We start from the raw sequence: 6,764 nt of genomic DNA, 5'->3' as shown, positions 1-6,764 counted from the left end.
GAGGAAAGCACTATTTTTCTTTCTACTTCACAGCTAAGCAAACTGAGGCACAAGGTTAGGTCACTTGCCCAAGTCACAAAGCTAGTCTACGACAGAGCTAGGGTCTGAGTCCCGGCTAGGTAACCACAGAGCTCGCATTCTCAACCAGTCCTCAGAATCAGCTCCTGCCTTTGAGTCAGAGTTTGAGATGTAAACTCTTCACTGCATAACTCTGGTCAGTGACTTCGGCTCTTCGAGTTTGTTTCTTTATAAAATGGGATCATATTTGCAGATCCAGATTGTTGCAAATGACACAGTACCTTTCCGGATATATAATCATAGCTCAATAAATGCTGCTGTTGATTTTCCCTCCTTCTCCTCACTAGAGAAAACATATATCACAAAAGATTCCTGAACTTATACAGAATAAGTCATGGCGGTAGATTGCCTCAAGTGGAATGCACGCTATTTTAGACAGTGACCTCTACTGGGGAAGTTTTGCATTGCAACCAGGCTCTATAACCATTGCAAATAGGTAGCTCTAAGGCAGGAACCAACGAATTTTTTCCGTAAAGGGTCAAATGGTAAACATTTTAGGCTTTGCAGGCCATCGAGTCTGTCACAACTACTCGACTCTGCTTTTGGAATAGGAAAGCAACTAAAGACAATGTATAAATGAATGAGCATGAATGTGTTCCAGTAAAACTTTATAAAAATAAGCGGTGGGCCGGATGTAGCCTACAGGCCTTAATTTGCTGACCCCTGTCCTAGGATAGGAGTGTAGAGATTCTGCTGGCAAATTCTTTTCCAACCACGGGAGAAGATCCTACAGGACAGAAAACTGCTTAGAGGGAAAAAGTAAAGAGAAAGCAAGAGCTTTCATAAACGGTGGACAGTTCTGGCTAAGTATTCCTCTGACTTTTGGTATCCAACATGTCATGAGCCTGGCTCTCTCTACATCAAGTTTTTCGATGCTGTTATTTGCAATTCTGAAAGTGGTTTTCAGGAATCTAATGATTCATTTACCAAAAAAAAAAAAAATTATTCAACAATCAGCTTTGTGGTATTGTGTCTAATCCACAACGTGACGATTCTTAGAAGTATAAGCTTCCTGTTCCTGTAGGACAGTAATCCTTGGAAAAGAACCGGGGGGAATAAAAGCATTCCATAGAAAAATATATTTGTGACGACATATATATTCTATTCTTCCTCTTGGAGATTTTGAATGGATATAAATATATTAAAAGGCTAAGAATTCCTGTAGTCACAGAGCCCATTAATCTTGATTAACTCTGAGTTTTACAAACTCACTTGACCACAAACACTTAATAGCTCATAGGTTAAAAACATAGGGTCTGGATCTAATAAAATAGGAATAATAATACTTATCTCATGGGGCTGGTGTGAAGAACACACATGAACAAGCCCGTGGAGCACTTAGTGCAGGGCCTGAGACATAGCACGCCGGTACTGCGTGCTGGCTGTTAGTCCCACCCGCGCACCTGGGAAATGCTGGTAAAGAGAATCTAGAGAGGCATTAAAAAATTCATTCTTCGTAGTCATTTTTAAAGGAGTTAGTGAGTGGCATAACAAAGGCCATAATTGATCTTTTGGAGATTTATAGAAATTTCAGTTCAAGGTACACGCTCACTACTGTAGGCCTCCTGTGTGTTTTTAGTCGTCAAAGCAAAGACCTGTGAGTGTGGCCCATGTTATAGCTGGAGGGGTGGGGAGATCATTCCTCTGTGAGACGTCAGGATCTTCAGGGGATTCCTACCCCCGTGTGGGCAGGTGACGATCTGGAGTACCTTGGAAACCGGCTGACCGAAAACAGCCAGCCTGAGAGAGGGGCGTGTAGATGCTGGTGGTCTCACTCCCCTCCACAGCGAGACCCTTTCGCGCCCCCTCCCACAAAGGCCAGAGGTCCCAGATATTGACACACGCCTTTAAGCCCTTGCAAACTTCAAAGAAAGAAGATTAGGAGAGAGTCTCAGAACTCGTTCCCCGGAGAGAACCGTTTGTCCAAAAGTTGATATTATTGATGCTGGTGGAAGCTGAGAGGAGCGTGTAATTTATTTAATAAAAGTCGGACTGTGTTTTCTGGGGCTCCTGAGTTTTCCTGCTTCCGTGAGCATCCTCAGGGGCCGGGGGCCCTCGTGATCAACACAAACGTTTGATCAGCTCTGCGTCTTCTCCAAGGCAGCTCAGAAGATCCCAGAGGCTTGGCTCTCTGGCTGTCTCCAGAGTTTTTCTCCTAAAATTCTTTGTTTCCTTCAGAATTCGTTATAAACAACATAATTACATCTCTTTTTCTTCTCTGATTGACCACATTTCTTGCAAATGGTGATTTCCCACTTGGATGCGGGAGGAGGCTGAGCAGAGGCCACGTGCACCGGCAGCCTCACCTCGCCACTCCAGAACTGTGCCTCCCTCCCGCCCAAGCCCTTCACTTGCCACCACCCCTCTCTGATCTGGGCCTGGTTTGGAGGCCCCGAGGGGTCCTTGCACATCCACAAGGAAGGAGAGCGTCTGAGTCAGCCCAGAGTTGAGTTTCAGAGCACAGTGAAGTCTTTGCAGAGAATTTTGGATGTTACCTTGAAAAATTATTGGGGTTACAATGTTCCAGGCCTGGAGCTTTTATCTATATATGATTGCTATAATTCCTTGCTTAGAAACAAACATTGGATTAGACCTTTGCTTCCCAGCTCTAGTAAAAATAGTGAAGGAGGTTGGATAGAGAGGACTTTCTCAACTGTGACAGGAAGAACCGAAAATGTGAGACAGACACAATAGAATTTGTTTATTCGTTCACTCATTTTACTAAGACTTATTGTTTCTTCCTGTCCTGGGAACTGCTCTAGGTGGTATAATTGCAGTGGCGAACAGTAATAACTTACATTGTTGAGTGCATATTATGTGAGAAGCATTACTTTAGTTTCATCAGATAGGAACTAGTTTTATTTATTTTATTTATTTATAAATAAATACAGAGGAGGAAACTGAGGGCTTACCGAAGCTAAATGATCGCCCAGGGTCCCCAACGCCAATAAGCAGCGCACCTTGGATTTCAACCCCGCGGTCTGATCCCAAGACCCCCGAGTTTAGGCAAAATCACTACACAGTCACTCAAGGCAAGCCAAGTCCTTGCTTTCTCGGAGTTTGCTTTCTGTCGGGGAGGCAGTCCATTGAAATTAAAGACAAATGTAAACATGTAAATAAGCAAGATCATTTCAAATGGCAGTGAGAGTGTCGGAGAATTTACAGAAGAGTGACGTGAGAACGGTGACAAGTGGAAGCTGCCAGGAAGACCCTCCCTCCCCACCTTGGCACTTGTGACAGCAGGTCGGGTCCTCCTTGGGCCTTGTCATTCCATTTGAAGGCAGGGGCTGGCCAAGGGGACCCTTCTATGGCCCCTTTCATTCCATGGCTGTGCGGGTAGCCCTCACCAATACCTATAGCCGGTGTCCTTCCTCTGTGTCCTGACACATGAGGTTTAACACAGATAGAGCTGGGCCATTAGACGTGATCTGAGTTAGATGGCATGTAAATAAAAGTCACCTCTGTTCTTAGGCAAACAGCCCTGCAGAGGACAGCCGGGTGTGGCAGCACACAGATGTCAGAAGACTGCTCAGCAGTTCTCAACGGGGGGTGATTTCATCTCCCCGGGGACATCGAGTGACATCCGGAGACATTTTTGGTTGTCACGCCTGGGACAAGGAAGTGGGTAGAGGCCAGGGATGCTGTTAAACATCCCGGAATGTACAGGGCAGCCCCCACGACAGAAATGATCCAGTTTAAAATATCAACCGTGCCCAGGTTCCGAGACATCACAGGAAGGTGGTTCATGTGTGTTTGGAACGAGAGGGCACGCGAGAGGGCACCACCTTCATTTTCTGACGACTCTCTGCACCCGAAATCCTTCCAAAGTTTTAGGGAGACGAGCACTTCCAACAACATTGTTATGGTCTGAATTGTGTCCCCACAAGATCCATATGCTGAAGCCCTAACTTCTAAAGTGATGCTATTTAGAGACGGGGCCTTGGGGTGGTAATTGGGTTTAGATGAGGTCATGATGGTGGGGACCTCAGATGGGATTAGTGTCCTTATAAGATTAGACACCAGAGAGTGCTCTCTCTCTCTTTCTCTCTCTCTCTCTTTCTCTCTCTCTCTCTTTCTCTCTCTCTCTCTTTCTCTCTCTCTCCCTCCCTCTCTCTCTCTCTCTCTCCCCTTGCCATGTGAAGACACCGAGGAGGTGCCACCTGCATGTAGGAAGCAGGCCCTCACTGGAAAACTGAATCAGCCAACACCTTGATCTTGGACTTCCCAGCCTCCAGAACCATGAGAAATAAATTTAAGTCACCAAGTCTGTGATATTTTGTTATGGCATCCCAAGCTAACTAATACACCTTTTCTACTAAAAATGTCCATCAGAAATCCAACTTGAAAAGTTCCCACTTTCAAAATGACCTGACACATCCATTAGAAATAGAAGGGGCTCGCTTAGAGACACGCAGTGAAAGAGACGATGCCCACATCTCTACTCGCGTAAGCGATAATACAGAACGGATCTCCATTAAGGTCTTTAATCAAAACGATGCTTCCTCTCATCCTTGCCAGGAAGAAGAAAAGTCGTGTTCCCAGCTTGGACTGCCGTTTCATCTGCTAGACCTGCTTCGGAGCTAAGCCAACTTTCATTAAAAATTATTGGTCTCATAACTTTTTTTTTTTTTTTTTTTGCTTTAAAGAGCCCATATGGAACCAATATCGTGATAGGATTGTAGTTGCACAAAACCACTGGGCATTTTGATTCATTCTGCTTCTTAGTAGATTTTAAGCGCAGATTCCATTTTTTTTCCCCCCTCGAGCTGTAAGTGAATTTCTCAGCAAAACATCCAAACATGGAAAGTTAGACTGAAGAAACGACAAAGCGGTTTTCTTCAACATGCAGGTTTTATTTATTTATTTATTTTTGTCTTGTCTCTTTACAGGACCCAATTCCTTGATTGGCTCAATACTCTGTCTCCAAGGAGACCTTCACACCGTCTCCTAGGGTGCCAGCCATCACCCACTTTGGCCTGACCGAGAAAGCCCTCGGTAAGACCGAAGCATTTGCAAAAGTGAAAAATATGATCGCAGCCCTTGTGTGAGTATCTGAACAACCCCCTCCTTATGACAGGTTATATTTCATTGACTCGAAATAAACACTGCATTATCTGGGAGGACAGCACAGATGTTGCCTAATAAACGTTCGGGTTTATGCATTGTGGTAACCTCATGAAACATTTATGCAAATCTCCCATTCACAAAAGGTAAAAGAACCATTATAGTTATAAAGCATACAACAGGACGACCTTTGTTTTGTCTTGTTTTGTTTTGTTTTGTTTCGTTTCGTTTTGTCTTGTTTTGTTTTGTTTCGTTTCGTTTTACCGCGGTATTTTCTGGGTGTGTTTGTAACTCTTGGGGTTCCTATTTAAAAGCACACAAGGGCATTGCAGATTTTCATCTCTTCTGTTTTTAGTTCTGTTATCATTCCTTCCAGCTGATTTCACATTTTATGATGCTAATGGTGGGTGTATGGTTTTGACTTTCTCTCCTGTCAGCTGGTCAGTAGGGCTGAGGGATATATTTAATAGAATCTGACAGCTGATGGAACTGGCCTCATTGAAAGAGGATTTGATATGTGGAGTGAATGTGGGGACCCTGAATCCGCCATAATAACGGCCATTATTATTCAGCCTCTCACAGCCAATATAACTCTTTCTCTTGTGTACACCAGTACATGTGTATAAAAGACATGACTTATGGATGACTTCTTCCGTATACTGATCTGGGGGCCGTTTAGATAGCCCGTCAAAACAGATTAGCCGTCTTATCCTGCCAGAAAATTAAGGGAAAGGGCTTCGTACAAATGTGCCCAACACATGCACATGTGCCCGTGAACAAAGAAGGTATAGAATGGGTGAAACGCGTCTCTGCGGGGGTTATGGGAGCCAGGGCACTGGGAAAGGCTGCAGACTCGCCCAGTCCAGTGCTCCGGGAGGGACCCTGAGGGCCACTGCCTCGGATCTGGTGGAGCTGGATGGGGCGGGGGGAGGCTGGAGTGACAGATAGGCTCTCACAGCCTCAGGGGCTGGCACCAAGTTTCAGCTCATGTGCTTGTGGCTGGGACGTCGGGGCGGGTTTTGGCTCACCGCAGTCAAACTGAGCTAGGATCTCTGTCGAAATCAACATATAAACTTGCATCCTGGCTGAGGTACAAGCTAGGTCTGCTTGTCTACCAGCTGCTAAAGTGAGCTAACATTTAGCAAACGCTTGCTACGTGCTCTACATTACCCATCTAAACCCTTTTAATCTCCCCGAGACCCTTAAATGTAGCTGTTATTAGTCATTATGATTATCCTATTTTGCATATGCAGAAACTGAGGCACAGGCAAACCAATAACCAGTCTAAAGTCACAGCTAGTAATCGGTGAAGCCAGGATCAAACCTCAGGCTGCCGGACCCCATAACGGTGACACCCTTCTGCTCTTGCTTCTGTTTGTTCTCATGTTAGTGAGAAGTGTGTGTGTGCACGCACGTGTACACACAGGTGCACGCGTGTGTGGAAATCCTTGGGCAATAATGTCCCATTAGAATTCATCTGATCCGTCATGTCCCTGGCTGCAGCCATGCTCCCACTTAATCAAGGAAACAACTGACTGTTTCTTCTTCTGTAAACTGGGTGCCCGTCACTCCACAGGGCCGTTCCAGAGACAGAAGAGGACCTCTGTGCACCCGGCACAGCC

This window comes from Pteropus vampyrus, unplaced genomic scaffold, assembly GCF_000151845.1.
Source record: "Pteropus vampyrus isolate Shadow unplaced genomic scaffold, Pvam_2.0 Scaffold51, whole genome shotgun sequence".
NCBI classification, from domain to species: domain Eukaryota; kingdom Metazoa; phylum Chordata; class Mammalia; order Chiroptera; family Pteropodidae; genus Pteropus; species Pteropus vampyrus.
Note: the sequence above shows the minus strand (reverse complement) of the source record.